Source organism: Sebastes fasciatus, chromosome 4 (assembly GCF_043250625.1).
Source record: "Sebastes fasciatus isolate fSebFas1 chromosome 4, fSebFas1.pri, whole genome shotgun sequence".
Classification (NCBI taxonomy): domain Eukaryota; kingdom Metazoa; phylum Chordata; class Actinopteri; order Perciformes; family Sebastidae; genus Sebastes; species Sebastes fasciatus.
In genome coordinates this window covers 7,009,805-7,028,089 of record NC_133798.1, presented here as the reverse complement: position 1 = coordinate 7,028,089, position 18,285 = coordinate 7,009,805, and the positions used below count along the sequence as shown (strand labels likewise).

Sequence of the window (18,285 nt, the reverse complement as noted above, 5' to 3'; positions counted from 1 at the left end):
GTGAGTTGCCTTTCTATCTGGCCTCCTGTATGTGTGCGTGTGTGTGTGTCACTATATAATATGCTGCGTTTCACATTCCACAGGCAACTTTGGTGTTTGTCTTTTCTTGTCCGGACGCAGCGAGATTACAGGCAGTTTGTTGACGCAGTTTAGCAGAAGGCAGCGTGTCACTGCTTTTCATGGCCTGTTCTTTGTTGATAATTTTGGTTATGCTGTGGCCTTCACTCCTCCTCCTCCTCTCCATCACTTCCCTGTGCAACACTGTACCTGCAGCCCCAGTGGTTCTCACACTGGGCTGCAGCTGGTCCCTTGAAGTGGACGTTGCTGAAGAGGTGTGTGCATGTTGGGTGAATTATAGCCCAATGTGGGAATTTCCCACAAGTAATGTTTCCTTATAATTATGACTGATTTGGTGGCCATGGTTTGCTCAATAGGGTGAACTAAGCTAATTAGTGGATTATTTTTTTGCTTTTCAGATTTCTGGAATATATTGTGATATAATAATAATAATAATAATAATAATAATTATAATAAACTTTATTTGTATAGCACCTTTCCAAACATAGTTACAAAGTGCTTTACATAAGTTAAAATAGTGCAAACATCAAGATAAAAACAATACAGAATAAAAACATAGGCCAAAATAACATGTTGAACATAAGACTTGTGTACAAAAAGTCAACAATAATGAAATTTAAAACAAGGGATTGCTATAAAAAGGCCTTCCTGTAAAGGTATGTTTTGAGGCGTGATTTAAAAGAAGAAACAGAGTTATGAAGCCGATACATTAAATCCAAACACAGTATACCACTCCCAAATCCCCAGGATGTGTCCTAAATAATCAAACCAAAAAAAAAAGAGAATGCAGATATCACACTCGTAAAAGAAATGGTAGACATATCCGTATACTCTAATGCAAAGTTTTTTATCACAACTCTTGATTTTCTAATCTTGGACAGTCATGTCCGAAACTTTTGACACTGAAAAGACCGTTAAAAGACCTAAAAATCACCTGAAACCTGAAGTAGGCGAGAATGGAGCAAATATGATTTAAAAAAAGTTATTTTTATAAAAAAAATCATGTTCCTCTGTGTCCTCCGGTGCTCCTAATGGCAACTGTAAGATTTCACAGACCGGAGGAAAACAACCAATCAGAGCTGATCTGAGGTCTGCTGACCAGCTGCAGTCTCTGAGAGCCGGCTGTCAATCACTCACGAGCTCCGACCAAACGGTCAAACTAGGCAGCGCTGATCAAATATGAATCAATATTCTGTTACTGTAATGTCTATTTCTCTCCTCAAATGTTTTCAGAAACATCTTGTAGTGTACTGTTTAGCTGTAAAATGAGAAAGTTTGTGACCCGGCAGCCATGTTGAGATCTGTTGAAGGAACGCCAAGTTCCGGTCACATGACCGGAGTACAGCCAATAGGAACACTCTCTCTCTCTGAAATGACCTGTGATTGGCCATAGTCTCCCATCCACTTTTACCACTTACAATGTTACTGCTGTTACAAAACCGAGGCTTATAGGTGTGGATGTTACATAGAGAATCAAACAACATCAAACAAACAATAAGACTATAAATAATAATAAATGAACAAAGAATACAGAGTATAATAGATTTGAAGCATTTAGGCGTATTAGAAAGACATTAAATATCAATAGTTTTATTGACTTTTATTTGTTTGAGGAAGACCTACAACCACTGGAGCTTAGGGGTCCCACTTTACGGCAACTCACCCTATGTGTGTTGTTATTAAACAACAAAGATCTTCTCTTCTCTTATTAGTCCCTGGAAATAAAACCCATCAGCAGGGGATCTGAGGGGCCTGTTGGGTTTGTGACATGAAACCAGTTGAGAACCCCGACTGCAGCAAGCTGCATCCCCATAACCACTAGGGCTGTGACGATTCACCTATCTCCAGATTCAATACTATCACGATACTTGGGTGCCGATTCGATTTGTATTGAGATTTTTAAGTATTGCGATCCTACAAGTATTGTGATTCAATATTACGATTTATTGCAATTGTTGTTAACTTTTTTAACACTAGACCATGGGAAAAAGTTGAATCATACACCTCTAGGGACTTTTACTTTGAAAAATCTCTAAATTAATACATTAAGAATGTTTGATTTTCAGCATGTATGTAGTCAGAGATGTCCTGAAGTCAAATATATCGGTCATTGTCAGGAATTATTTATTAAATTTTTTTCCAGCAACCCAAAAATCTAATAATAAAGACATGTCTCTCACAAATTAGTGGTATTTTCTTATTAATTTATAAGGGACATGTACTGTTTTATACTTCTGGTGAATATAATCCAATCAATCTTATTTCCATATATGTATTTTGTATATACGGTTCCTTTTGTTAACACCTTATTTTGAAAACCGGACGTAGTCCCTCGTGTATACTTCCTCTAACTTCTCCAAGGTGGTCTCTAGCTCTTCCGTCAGCTCCGTTCTCTTTATACATCCATGGTCAGCTCCATCGGGGCCGTTTGAATGCATTTAACATAAATGTCAGTATATGGGTGCTCTACAGTTGTAGCGTCGGCCCATTTGACCACAGAGATGAGAGCGACGGCCGGCTCGACCGCACGTTACCGCGATACGATAACGTTTCCTGTCCGTGACAGAGTTAGCATGCAGCTTTAGCCGTGATGTCTAGCTCTGCTTTTCATTGCAATGTGTGAAACCCAAAGTGTTTCCATACTTTACTGGATGTGTAGTGTTTACCACGCTGGATTTAACATGAGAGGGTGCAGGTCGTATCCATGTTGACCCTCCAACGTTTTCTACTTTTTCGTTTCAGCTCGCTGCGGTTTGTTTTGGTTGACGGATATGGAACGGATATGACATCACGTTACTCAGACTACAACAATAGAAGCGGTAACTTCCTTCTAGCTCTGCATAGACTCAAATGAAGCAAATATATTGATTATGGCATTAAAAAAATCTATTTCAAAATAGTAAAAAAAAAAGAAAATCATGATACATAGGTGAATCAGGTTTTTTTCCCCACCTCTAATAACAACGGGTGTTTATGTGTTTCTTCCTGCCTGTCTTATGAAAGGAGTACATAATCATAACTTTAACACATATACTATATATATATATATATATATATATATATATACACCAGCCTGGAGGAATTATAGACACAGTTTAATTATTAACCACAAAAGGAGTCATGTCTGTGGTAATCAATGTAATTGTTAGTATTTCAGCAGAATAATGCCAAAATAATAAAGGCCTTTATTGCCTCTTCTGTTTTTATCAACACCTCTGACATTTCCCACAAAGCCAGGCCCATTGTTTTATCAACACACCTTGCTAGAGGCTTTTTGGATGTCCGCCTATCACACCCAAGCTACAGGAGTGTGCTGCTTACTGCAGAGTGCAATGTCTCGGAGACTGTTATTATTGCAAAAGGACTTGTGGATGTAGTTCAGGGTAAACACACCCGAACCTGGTATACCTGCTTGACTACAGGAGATTTATGCCTTTTTAGTCCACTATAAATCTCAATAATTCAGCTGAATTAATTGTACAGATGACCCTAATAATAATAATAATAATCCAAGTTATTAAAGGATATAGGCCTTTTATGGGAAAATGCATTCATCAGTGCTTTTCTTAAAGGGCCAGTGTGTAGGATTTGGCTGTATCTAGCGGTGAGGTTGCAGATTGCAACCAACTGAAACTTCTTCCGTGTGCCAAGTATGTAGGAGGACTACGCTGGGTGACGTAAAAATGTGAAAATGTGAAATTGTCCTTTCTTGGGCAACTATAGAAACATGGCGGCCGGCTCCATGAAGAGGACCCGCTCCCTATGTAGATATAAAATAGGGATGTTAATAATTAGCCGTTTAACCGTTAGCCGACATTAAGAATTTTAACCGATTAATGATATCGGTTAAACGGTTAAAATAATATAAAAAAATAGCTAAAAAGCTGAGCAAAACTCAGAGGAGCGGCTTGTCTCTTTAAGGAGAAAAGCTGGTCCACCTTAACAGTCCACCTTAAGAGAGTCTGAGCCGGAGTTGCAGGATACAGGAAGTTGGCTCGGGTCTTGAGGAGTTGTAGCATTTATTCACTGACAAATAAACTGAACACACACTGCTACAGCTACGTTCACATCTATAACGCCACCGACAACACAACATACGGTCTGTCAACCCGGCTTAGCGAGTGTCCGACAGACCGTATGTGTGTGACAACGGGGCGCACGAAGCCATTAGCTTCAGCCGCGAACGTAGCACAAACACACGGTCTGTCGGACACTCGCTAACGTTACGCCGGGCAGACACACAGCCTACAACCTGGCAGCTAAACTAAATGGTGCGCTGGTGATAAATGATGGATTTAACCTGTTTGTGCATCGGCTTTTCGTTGCAGCTGGGCGGTTTGTTAGGCACTAAAAATAGCACCGCTGCATGCGATGCGCGAATCTTGTCGGTTAATAATCGGTCAACGAGAGTCGGTTATCGGTTAAAAAAAAAATCTGAATTAGTATCTCTCATATAAACGGCTCATTCTAAGCCAACAAAAACACAAAGACTCTTATTTTCAAACATACTCATTAATATTATCATCCATCTCTGTCAATAGATCCCCCGTAATGCTACACACTGTTCCTGTAACATGTAAATGGATTTGGTTTATATTGGTCTCTCATATTGATCACTGACTGGCGGTCACAGTTTAGTCTTCTTTTCATTTTTCACTTACATTGATTACTTGTTGATAGCTTGTATACATGTGGTTGTTATTGTTGTGGGAATAACATGATGATATAAGTGAATGATGCTCTGAAAGTGTATTTTATGATGAATCAATTAATCTATGGAACATACTTGGGTAGTTGACAAATGATGCATGAAGCATAATGTTATGTAAGTTTCCTCATGGTGACCAAATAACGGTGTAAACACATCAAACTGGGCGGCTGTGGCTCAGAGGTAGAGTGGGTTGTCCACCAATCGAAAGATCGGCGGTTCGATCCCCGTCTCCTCCAGTCCAAGTGTCCTTGAGCAAGATACTTAACCCCGAATAGCTCCTGAAGGCTGATCCATCGGTGTGTGAATGAGTATTTAGATTAGATCCTGATGGCACCTTTGTGAATGGTTGAATGCTGCCATGTAGTGTAAAGAGCTTTGAGTGGTTGGAAGACTAGAAGAGCGCTATATGAACGCAAGTCCATTTACCATGTTGTGTTTATCGAGAGGTAAGAATTTACAGTTCCAATTAACTTACAGTGAAATATCTACTTGCTGTTTTTTTGTTTTGTTTTTTTTCTCTAATATTACCCAGATGTGGTTTTAAGTGGTGTGCTGTGAGCTCCACTACAAACCAGTGATTTTTTTTGTATTGATTGTGGTTGCAATGGGAACAGGGGGCAGCCTTCGAACTTTGGTCAGTCAACAGCAGCCCTCAGTGACGGGCAGGAAATCATCTCTGTGGGAGCAGGAATTAGGCAAACCCTTTCTACATCCCTTAAGTCACAATGTTCATGGAAATTGTTAAAATGTAATAAACAATTCCTGACAGTGACTGATATATTTGACTTCAGGACATCTCTGACTGCATACATGCTGAAAATCAAACATTTTTACTGTATTAATTTAGATATTTCTCAAATTAAAAGTCCCTAGAAGTGTACGATTCAACTTTTAAAACTTTAAAAAAAGTTTTAAAAAATCACAATAAATCATAATATGGAATCGCAATACGTAAAAATCTCAATACATATCGAATCAACACCCAAGTATCGTGATAGTATCGAATAGAGAGATAGGTGTATTGTCCTAGCCCTTATTATTACTAGTTGCTGTTTTTTTAAGGCAACTTTATTTATAACAATAAAAAAATAAGTACAGTGTTCCCGTCTCGTCGGATACCGCCGCTTTGTCACACCCTTAGGCGTCACTAACAAAAATAACACTGAATGCTGTGAACACGGGACATGAACAAACAGCTGATGGCTCCTCACAGGATGCTGATTGGTCCGTGCTCTGGCTTGCCCGACACAATCACATTACTTGAAGCCTGACACGGATATTTCCGTGTGATATGTGATCCCCGGCATCTTGCGTGATCTCGTGACATCGCTAGAATCCAGTTGCTGTGAGATGTAAAGAGGCTTCATCAATTTGGAACTGATTGATGAAAATATCCTCCAGAAGGACTCCACTTGTGTCATGTAAACCTCGAAGGGTTTCTGTGCTTTAAGAAGACAAGGAGAATACTCTTTTTTTTTTTTTTTTTAAACGATTACCTTATGTGCTGAATTTATTACATTATTCAACTTTTTTTGTGCTTAGTTTATAATGTCATAATGTTCTCATAATGCAATAACTTATAACATTATGCACAAAGCTGTTATTACATTATGCGCTCACGGTTTTCTTACATTATGTGCTGATTATTACATTATGAGCTTTTATTACATTAAAATTATTACATTATGCACAGTTATTATGAGTTGCTACAAGCTACTCAGCCAATCAAATCTGTGCATTCCGATAAACATTGGGACTCGCGTCAGCGGGTGAGATGCACACATACGGGAGAGACGAGACAAGAGACAACAGTTGGAGAAATAAGTGGCGTGCTCTTAAAAAGAGAAAACGGAGCTTTTTTATCCAGAATGGACAGACTCCCACATGTTCATTCTTCCCACAGGCAGTTCAAAGCCAGTATAGTCTCATATGTTGAGAGACAGTGGCGTTAATTAGCGGTAACGTCTTTTTTGAAGTGGAGGCTGGCGTCTTCCATCACCTTATCCAACCTCAACACGTATAAACTCGCTTTGGCGCTTCACTTCTTCCGCTCTCTCCAGGCTCGTTCCTAGTTCCCTGCTGCCCTCCAGATACAAAAACACACATCCATGCTCATACGCCACACACACTCGCCCGGGAGAGTGTCTCATGCCGGCGGCTTAATGAAATTACAATTAATATTTATACTCGATGTAGGCAATATAATCATTTACTACATCCTACGTAGAACAAGCCGCAATACATAGTATATATTCGATATATCGCCCACCCCTACTCTGACAGTGTCTGACAACAAATAGTGACCATTATAAGCATAAAGGTAGATCTATGGCAAAGCTGTTGTATTGGATTGCAGTAGATTGTACAGGTGAACCTATTAAAATGGCCACTGAATGCAAACATTTATTCATGTTGCCACTTTCTAATTTATCCCTTGATCTCCAGCCCAGTATTCTAGGGCTGTGTATTGGCAAGGATTTGGCGATACCATACGTATCATGATACAGAGGTTACGATTCAATATATAGCGATATATTGTGATACTGTAAGCAAGGCGATATATTGCAATTTTTGAAATCTAATTTTAGGAAAACTGTCATAGTATAAAGAACACACCACCATATGCATAAAATCTGAGAAAAAAAGTTAACTTTTTTTTATGTAATCAGAACAGTGAGATCTGTATTTATCACAATCTCTGTAAAATCTAATATTATAACACTACCTAAAGAGGGCTCACACACTGAGAGGGTGCGTCTCTTTGCAAATTAAATAAAGTATTGACTGAGTTCATCATGTAAACTATTAATTAAAATTCAATACAGTATTTTTGAGAATCGATACAGTATCACAAAACATAATATCGCGATATTTGATTTTTTCTATATTTTCTTACACCCCTACAGTATTCGCCAGGAATCACGTCCATATTAGACAATTCTGCAGCTCACGATTTAGGTCCAATGGCAACATTCAGTACCAATACAGAAAGTAGAATGGCCTTAATGTAGCAAGACAGATAGTAGTAAGGGTATTATACTTTGTGTCCTGTCACAGATCTGCAATTTATGTTTGTGCTTACGTTTAATAAAAAGGCAATCTTTACCAAACCTTAACCACACTGTTGCACAGATAGAAAGCGATAATCTAAATAAACTTTGGCATTGTACAGAAAAAAATATGATTTAACATAATCCTAGATGGTGAGCATGAAAGTTCCTTCTTGACCTTGGAAACAGTAGTTTGACAAAAAAAATCTTAGAGGTGCAGTGTGTAGGATTTGGCAGCATCTAGCGGTGAGATAACAGATTGCAACCAACTGAAACTTCTCCCAAGCGTGTAGGAGAACTATGGTCGCCAATGCAAAGTCTAGAACCGGTGTTTGTTTTGTTCATTCTGAGCTCCTGTAGAAACATGGCGGCCGGCTCCGTGAAGAGGACCCGCTCCGTATTTAGATTTAAACAGCTCATTTTAAAGTAAATAAAACACAACGATTCTTGTTTTCAGGTGATTATACAAGAAAGAAAACAAACTTATTAATATTATGTTCCATTTCTGCCAATATATCCTCCGAAATGCTACACAATGTGCCTTTAATTCGAAGTTCACTTACTAGCTTGTGGTTAAAAGCTCCAGATTAAGCTAATTATAGACCTTGAGTTTTCTCAAACTACTGTGTAGTCCACCTTCAAAGACATTCTGTAAACTGAACTTTCGTTGCCTAAATGCTACTATGAAGTCCTTTTTCAAGCAGTATCTTTCCAAGGATCTCACATGCTTATAGTAGGTGCTTTATTGTTCTTGCTTCAAAGAGCCAAATGCTAACAGTCACTGACTGTCATAAATGATCCCGTAAAACCCCCGGAGGCTAATGGAAATGTTGTTGTTCTGTAAGCTAACAATGCACTTTGATGCTTTTAAGCCATCAGTTAAATGCCATAAACGCTGCATATTTCGTTAACATAGTAGAGAGGATGAACATTACTCAAAATTGTATCATTTATCATCAGCTGTCCTTTAGTGAACCATAGTCTGCTTTGTTTTTATGGCAGGAAACTGAATCTGTATAGACCCCAGTGCAGTGGCGGATCTAGAGAAATATTGTGGCATGGAGACTTTAAGGGTTGGCAGGAATATATATATAAATATATATATGCTGATTTAATTGCAAACAATCACAGAAATCAATATTTGTTTGGAAAAGCCCCCAAATGAAGATATTTAAGTCAAAAGCATTACATTAGTGTGGCACGAGTAAAGCATTGAATATAAATATCAAAAGTCGCATTATAAATAAATTACTTGTTTCATTTCCAAATATTCTGATAATTTTCATACTCACATACATGTATTTTTTTATTGAACATAAGCCTATCACCTAGCTTAAAATTTGGCCATAAAAGATCATTCAATTATATGCGTTAATTTATGTTTTTTTTTGCATTTTTTCTTTTTTTAATTAATCTAAATTAATGCGTAAAATTTGACTCTCTCAGGTACTAAGCTTTGAATGAACTGTCTCTGCATTTCAGACCTGTGTGGCTTTTTGTTTGGGGCTTGGAGCGAGTGGTTTTAGCCTTTTAAACTGTGTGTTTTTCTACTAATCTAAAATGTAGACATGATTGTCTGCTAAATGAGCAGTTTCAAAGATGTCGGTAGCTGCAGGCAATCAGAAGACACCTGTAAACACTGGAGAATATTTGAGTTTAGTCAGGTTTAATCCGTCCCTCACACAATCAAACACGAGTTACTATAAGGCCCACTAAACAAAATACACTTCAACAAAACCATCTGGCCGCCACTATCGTCCAATCTGTATTTCAACTAGTGGAAGTTGGCAACGCTACACACACCTTTTAGCAGGAAAAAAGTAGGGGTGGAAAAAAAAAAGGATTCACATATGTATCGCAATTTTCTTTTTTTATGATTTTGAAATCACTTTTTTAATGCCAGAATCAATATATTTGCCTCATTTGAGTGTATGCGGAGCTAGAAGGAAGTTACTGCTTTTATTGTTGTTGTCAGAGTAACGTGACGTCATATCCGTTCCGTATCTGTCAAAAGCAAACGAGAAAGTATAAAACAAAGGGAACTGTATATACAAAATACATATATAGAAATAAGATTGATTGGATTATATTCACCAGAAGTATAAAACATTACATGTACCTTATAAATTAAAAATAAAATACCACTAATTTGTGAGGGAAATGTCTTTATTTTTTTATTTTTGGGTTGCTGGAAAAAATGTAATAAATAATTCCTGACACTGACTGATATATTTGACTTCAGGACATCTCTGACTACATACATGCTGAAAATCAAACATTCTTACTGGATTAATTTAGAGATTTACAGCGATCATGTGTCTGCGATTTGGCCTGTCGACGATGTCACATATTCTTCGCTCTGTTAAGGCTGAAGTATGAGGAAGCGGGTTTTATTCAGGGTGAAGCATGAATGTGCATTTCCTGAGTGGAGTTGTTGTGCTCGGTTTCGAAACAGAACGGTGACGTGGGCAGAGGAACAATGCTGACCAATTTGCTCTGCTCTCTCACAGAGAGACGTCCAACAAGGAGGCAAAGAGCGTTGACTCTGCGTCTCCTACGACATCCCCACGCACTGCAAATAATTGAAATGATTGTGAGAAAAGATCTTTGTGAAAGTGAGCGTGGCTGCCAAGAGGGAGAGGGATTCCTCTTGAATCCCGTTTCAGTTAAATCAATGTTTCAACATTAAATGTAGTTCATTTCTTAGCTTTCTCACTATTTTAAGGAGTAATCAACATGGATGCTGCTTCAATCTTCATTTATAAGTGAAAGTGGGAGAGAGAGAGAGAGTTGTGACTCACTTTTCTTTTCTTTGACAGACCTGCCTGCCAGCACTGTAGTCAGAAACTAACTTACATCACATTTGCGTGAGAAGGGCGCTAGTGCAAGCAAGCACTTCCTGTGTTGCGCCTTGCTCACAAAAGGCCTGAGATGAAAGGAATCTGGTCGTGCTGCTGTCGAGGGGCTCATTATAGGTAGCAAGGCGAGAGACGGGTGCCTTTTTAGAAATCAATCAGGGAGGCTTGAGTGTCTTCCGGTCACGTCTGCAGTGTCTAATGATTGCGTTAGAAGTCGCATCGCTAATCTATTTTAACAATCGTACTTTTCTAGCGAGGCTTAGTGTGATCCTCGCTGTCAGTTTCACTTTCACTGAAGATCTTTTGGGATGTTTAATTTGCAAAGAATAATCAATGATAAATAATACACTTAACATTTTAATTGGCAGTACAATAATCTGAAACAAAACAGAAGTGTTAATTTATGTATTTCATAAGAACACTGGTCTTACCTTGTAAATCTAATTTGTGGCATGACGTGTGGGAGATGAGTTTCAAGTTTCAATCATACAACGTATGGGAAATAACCCAAAACACCTTTTTTCTATTCCCACGGTAAAGGGCACAAAGTTGTCATCCACTCCACCGTATTGCATAGGGGTGTAAGAAATACCAGTAATATCGAATATCGCAATATTATGTTTTGTGATACTGTATCGACTCTCAAAAACTCGATTTTTAATTAATAGTTTACATGCAAAGATGAACTCAGTCAATACTTTATTTCTGTTGCAAAGAGATGCACACTCTCAGTGTATGTGCCCTCTCAAAGTAGAGCTATGATGATGGATGTTACAGGGACTGTAAAACATGCAAATGCAGATCCCACTGTTGTGATTCACTCAGATGTTATACATTTGGTGGTGTGTTTTTTATACTATGACAGTTTTCCTAAAATTAGATTTTAAAAAATCGCAATATATTGAATTGTAACCCCTTTATCGTGATACGTATCGTATCGTCGGATTCTTACACAGCCCTTAGGACTGCATGAAGTTGCTTTAAACTGAATGGAGCTAAAACTGATCATAGACTATAGAAACTAATGATCACACATACTGATCATGTTGCAAAGCTAGAAGCTATTCTGTATGTAAACCCCCTAACCCACTGAACAAAAAAACCCTCTTACACACCCACTAACATCTGGCATTTGTCTTCAGTGGGAAAGGTTACGATCTGCATTCATTCCCGGGACAAATGGCTCCGCTGCAGTAGTCACAGGTTTTTATATCGGCTCCAGCTCCAATCGGCAGCGATGGAAACATGAAAACCAGGACAAATATTATAATGTAGTAGCGTACAAATCATACTGTGGTTCCGTACGCTACCCTCCAGAAATGGCGGCGCGCCCCAGAATGCTCCGCGATTCCCCATTCCCTATATCTATCTAAAGTTTGCTAACATTAACCACCATAAGCTACTGGTCATACCAGACCAAGTATGGCTGTAGCATCGAAACCCCTGAGTGTATTGAACTGAACAACGGTTAAGTGCTTATGAATTTAACTTTTAATATTTAAGAGGAAGAATGTGTTGATTCGTCTCTCAGAATTGACATTGTCTCGGTCTTATCACTCGGTGCTAACGACAGAATCTGTGTGGTTTGTGCAGCACTACAGCCCTGCCGTCATAGCCCCTCTCACTTCTGTGAAAGAGGTTTATACAACTGTGGTTTGATACAAACTTGTTCTCTTTCAAGTAGGCCTCAATCCCAACAATGGCCCTAATCCTAATCTCAACCATCTCTAAACTAGGCCTAAACAGAACTATTTGATTGGTTACAGGCTGTACATAAGCAGAGGAAACATACACTCTTGAACTGCTTGAAGACTTAAATCCTAATAATGTAGGTTGGATTGTCCTTTAAAATGAGTTTACTCTGTGGAAACAGGACAAAGATGGTGGAACAAGACATGTAGCTGTTGCTGAAACAGAACCAGAGGATGTCGTGAATAAAGTATACATCCACATCAGCTGATCACACAGACACGTCACGCCGCTCCTCAAAGCAGAAGCGGCACAAGATAACTGGGCTTTGAAAGACTCCGGGCAGGCCTCCAGGACAGGCTGCAGTACATGTTCATATTCAAACACTGGATCCTCCCAGTTTTGTTTGAACAATGCAGCCATTTGGCAAAGATTTGAGTTGCGGTCGGGAACGATGGCGCTCGCCGCCGACAAATTGATTTATGATATTTAGAATAGATTGGAATTGGACTTGTTCCCCTCATTCTGCCTTGTTATGTGTGTCTGCGAGTGATGGATGACGTGAAGGAAAACAGAGAAACCAAACAAGAGAGTATGTAAGGAGCAAACTCTTGACAGGGAGTGAAGACCGCAGCCCTGCAGCGGTCATTCTCTATTTGTGACTGGTTGCAGTCGTGTCTTTCAGGAGTTGTTTTAAACCTTGTTTAAAGCTTTAGTAGGTAGAACTTTTTTGGCTTCATTGGGCAAAAATTCCATAATAACCTTTCAGCATATTGTGTTCTGAGTAGGGATGTTAATAATTAACCGTTTAAACATTAACCAACATTAAGAATTTTAACCGATTAATGCTATCGGTTAGACGGAGAAAAGCTGGTCCACCTTAAGAGAGTCTGAGCCGGTGTTACAGATACAGGAAGTTGGCTCGAGGACTCGTAGCATTTATTCACCGACAAATAAACAAACAAAAGAAAAATCATTTTCATTTAAATATGCCTTTGTTGGACTATGGGAGTCTTCATTCGTAAAGATCAACAGATCGTTGGTTTGATGCCCTGACACAACTGTCATTGACGCTTTCAAATTCTTCTTTAAAAAGAGAAGCTATCAAGTGTGATATTTTTGGAATGTACCAAACTAAGGCCATATGGTCAAATTTAAATAATTTATTCAACATGTAATAACAATAACTTATTTCACCAGTTGGTAGTATTGGTCAATTGGGTAACAAGCTGTTAAACAACAAAAATAAGATCCACAAGAAGACAGGAGGGAACTTTTACAACAGCAGCTAGAGTTTCTCAGAGTTGACGAGGCACACCTGAACGCACCAGGAAGTCCCTGGTGGCGCCTACACGCTTTACGCTACGGCGAGCATAAACCTGCTTTACCGTACAAAACGATGTAGTCACACAATCAATTTTAAGTGAAGATAGCGCGACCTTGGCTGAAATCACTAAACAGTTTGATGAGCACTGTTTTTCTTTGGTTTGTTCCAGTCTCTACAAACTGCAGTTTTTTCTGTCAACGAGATGTTCGTTGTTTACATAACCCACGAGGAAGGCAAAATGTCGCCACGCCAGTGACTTCAGGGAAGCAGGAGGATTTTCTAGTTCTGTTATTTCTCCGTCATCTCCAACTTCGGCAGTGGCCATAGCAGGGCTCGAGCTTAAGGACATCCTTTCATCCCGGAGCCGAAAAAGTATGATCGAGGAGGATGAAAATGTATTTTGGGACGAAAGAAAAATACCTGTTACGTTAGAATGAGCAGCGACGAAAATGACAACACGTTTTGTGTAGTGCACCGTTATTATTAAACCTACTTGACAACATAAACACACACACGTACATACTGTCAGTGTCCGATCCGTCCCACACTGACACAGCTCAAATCATGTTACTAATGTTAATGTATATATATATATATATATATATATAACCAGTTATTTACTTACTTATTCCTCAGCCCCTTTAAGAAGGCTGCAATCAATGAATTGTGTCCGTGGCAACATGCTGCTCCTCTCCCCATGACCGGAGCATCTTGTCCAGCAGTTCCTCCAACTTTAGGACGCAGCACTAGCAGCAGGGACGGTTGTAGCTTTTGCGAGCCCATCTGCAAAATCTTGTTTTACACCAAATGCCAATTTATTTTATATATATATAAAAAACGACAACAATAAAATGAAATTTTGAAATAAAAAAAAAAGTTTGGGAAAAGTTTTACATTTATGAACAGAAAATAAACCACTTTTGTTGTTTGATTTCTGTTAAATGTCACTTTGAATGATTAACTCATGATAATGTAGAAAAACAAAGATTTTGAATTTTAAAGAAAGACTTTGCCTTACTAGTTTACATGATTTAATGATTTATGCACAGCTGTTTCAGCTTATGGTAGCAAGATAACACATTGGCACAAATAAAATGTTAATTTTATATCGGCACACCTTCTTTGAATATTATAAATAGCATGCTATCAGATACTGTATGTTTGCTAATGTTACTTTCACTCTGGACTGATGACATACCTGAACCTACAACCAGTAGGCTAAATTGCGGGAAACAGCTTGCCTGATTGTGCCCAAATAAAAAAATACACCTACCAACACGTTTTTAAATCTCACTAATTAACACATGATATCTTGTTTTTTTTAATCTGTAGAAAGAAACGAAGAGTAAGTTGTGGTTTTGCAGGGAGTTATATGCTGGAACTAATTCTTGGCCGGAAAAAGGAAGTCACTGCAACGAGCCAAGACATATTACGGCTCATAACTCCCCGTTAAAAACCACAACTTGTTTTTTTCACTTAGCTTTTTGTACTGATTAAACAAACCAGACATGGGCCTCTTGCACGAGTGCTAGCATCTGATAAAGTGGATGACGAGAAGTCATATGAAGTCCTGACACATTACATGCCATTCTGCTTCTTACTGTTGTTCTGGACCGCAGTCAACATAATAGTAGGAACATATTCAAAGATGAGAACGAGCACATATACAGACATCAACTGACAAAGATCATGAAACAGACGGGGGTCAGAGGTCTTTTAGCTTCTCTTTTTCTCGTGATTCCACAGACGACCTTATTAATCTGATAAACTGTTGTCAAAGAAAGAAGAATGATGTGTGATATCTGTGGATAAAAGAACATTTAAAAAACAGAAAGACAGAGAAAGCAGGGTGGAGGAAGTTGAGTTAGTAATGAGAGGGTGATGTGATGACGGAGAGTCAAGGAGAGGTTAAATGATACTCAGCCTGCGGCATCATGTGGGAACCAGAACTAGATTATGTGAACCCACAGTTCATCTTGACACATAAAAACTGAAGTCAACACTGGTCTCCTCTCATTGGCTGCCTTTTAACACAGTCTGTCATTACCTTCGAACACGGTTTCACTATTAGTCATTAGCAGTGACCCTGTTTGCATTTCAGAGGTTCAGCTCTACATTCGGGACTAATCAGAGACCCAAAGTCTGGCACTTTAAGATGATGACTTGACACCACCTTCTTTAAATCGGATGTATTTATAGAGTCAACAGTTAAATAAAAATGTTGCATTAAAACAAACGGCAGTAAATCAGGAAACACCTCACTAAAATTTGATAAAATGTGTTTAAAAAAAATTGGCAATAACGGCTTAAAAGTCTCTAATATAAGTCTGTTTTAAATAAAGGCCTGGTAAACACACCCATCATTATTAAAGTTATACTGGCTGCATGGCTTCAAATGCATTCAGAAAGTGGGGGTTAAGTTTGTAGCTTCCAAGACAGTTTTTTTCAGACTCTTGTCATATTCAGAATAATAGTGGATTATTAGTGTGCATGTAAACATAGCCACCGATGTATCGTCCAGCCTACTTGAGATGACGTCTGAAGCTCATTCATCTGTGACCTTGCCAAACCACAATGAGATGTGAAACCACGGCCTAACTTTGAGCAGCCACCCTTTAAATGTCAGACTCTCTTAAAAAATTTACTTTTTGTTTCTTTTTGTAAGCCACACTCATAAGCTGACATTCAGTTGTATCTTATGCAACAAAAGTATTCATCTGTTCAGTTTTTGTTACTTTACAATGTGAAGAAGGAATGCAAATGTGAGAGAGTACCTGAGCGGCCGAGTTGTCGGTCTGCAATGCACTTTTAATGTCTCGGTCTGACAACTTCTTTTTTTTCACCATTTGACCTATCCTTGTATTTAGCCTTCTTGAAACCCCTGTTTGTCACATATCTACCCAGCAGTGCAGGTGCAGATTGACTGTGTGTCTATGGAATGTTGACGCATGTGATTATACTTATAGTTGTACAGTATATATTGAGAGTTAGTGCTGTATTAGACTATTTGCTCTTTCAGTTTTTATTTAAATAACTGAACAGTAAATATATTTAGACGTGTTCACTCCACTGATTCACTTTGTAATGTAACTGTTAGAGCTGAGACGATTCACCTATCTCCCGATTCAATACTATCACGATACTTGGGTGCCGATTCGATATGTATTGGGATTTTTAAGTATTGCGATTCGATATTCCGATTTATTGCAATTTTTTTTTTTACTTATTTAACACTAGACCATGGGAAAAAGTTGAATCATACACTTTTAGGGACTTTAACTTTGGAAAATATCTAAATTGATACAGTAAGAATGTTTGATTTGCAGCATGTATGTAGTCAGAGATGTCCTGAAGTCAAATATACAGTATATATACAAATAATATATCAGTCACATATCAGTCATTGTCAGGATTTTTTTTTTTTTTTTTTTTTTTCAGCAACCCAAAAATCAGAGAATAAAGACATGTCTCTCACAAATTAGTGGTATTTTCTTATTAATTTATAAGGGGCATGTAATGTTTTATACTTCTGGTGAATATAATCCAATCAATCTTATTTCCATATATGTATTTTGTATATACAGTTCCCTTTGTTTACACCTTATTTTGAAAACCGGACGTAGTCCCTCATGTACACTTCCTTTACCTTCTCCAAGGTGGTCTCTAGCTCTCCCGTCAGCTCCGTCCTCTTTATCCATCCATGGTCAGCTCCATCGGAGCCGTTTAAATGCATTTAACATAAATGTCAGTATATGGGTGCTCTACAGTTGTAGCCTCGGCGCATTTGACCACAGAGATGAGAGTGACGGCCGGCTCGACCGCATGTTACCCACGATACGATAATGTTTCCTGTGTACCCACGCGGACCCTTTCTCGTTTCAGTTCGCTGCAGTTTGTTTTGGTTGACGGATACGGAACGGATATGACGTCACGTTACTCAGACTACAACAATAAAAGCGGTAACCTCCTTCTACCTCCGCATAGACTCAAATGAAGCAAATATATTGATTCTGGCTTAAAAATCTATTTCAAAATCGTGAAAAGAAAAATCGCGATACATAGCTGAATCGATTCCCCCCCCCCCCCCACGCCCAATGCTTAACCAAAATAAATCAAACTTGAATTTGGGGCCGCCACATTTGAGTTTTAGCCTTGGGCCCTTTAGTGGGTTAACCCATCGATGGTATTGAGACAGAGTATCAAAACACAACAAATTTGTACATTTTAGAAGTAAAGAAAAACATTTTTTAACTTGAAAAGTTGCTTGAGCAATTGTGGAACAATTGTATAACCAACTAATTGTTTTGTCATACTGAGCTATTTTCTCATAGTGCTCTATTGCTATATATATTTTTTCTTGTCATTTGACATGCAGTCTTACGTCTTGATAACAGATATGGTTCTCATTGTGTAGGAGCTGTTATTAATTTCAAGTTCATTTTGAGTCATGGCTTAGATACTTTCATTTTGGCTTGAAAAGTTTCTTGGAACTTTGTTTTCACAGAAAGCAGCTGTGCCAAACCACAGAACACTGTCACCAAACAGATAACTCCACAGAAGTGCCTCTATCCT

General features: G+C 38.5%; 1 protein-coding gene and 1 long non-coding RNA gene across 2 annotated transcripts in view; both read left to right on the top strand.

Moving 5' to 3' along the window:
- Nucleotides 1–18,285, top strand: part of cmip (c-Maf inducing protein) — a 57,690-nt gene that overhangs the window by 1,007 nt on the left and 38,398 nt on the right. The window lies entirely within an intron of this gene.
- Nucleotides 9–17,762, top strand: LOC141765626 (uncharacterized). The gene is made up of 2 exons (XR_012593537.1): nt 9–2,773; nt 17,606–17,762. It is a non-coding gene; the product is annotated as an uncharacterized LOC141765626 (long non-coding RNA).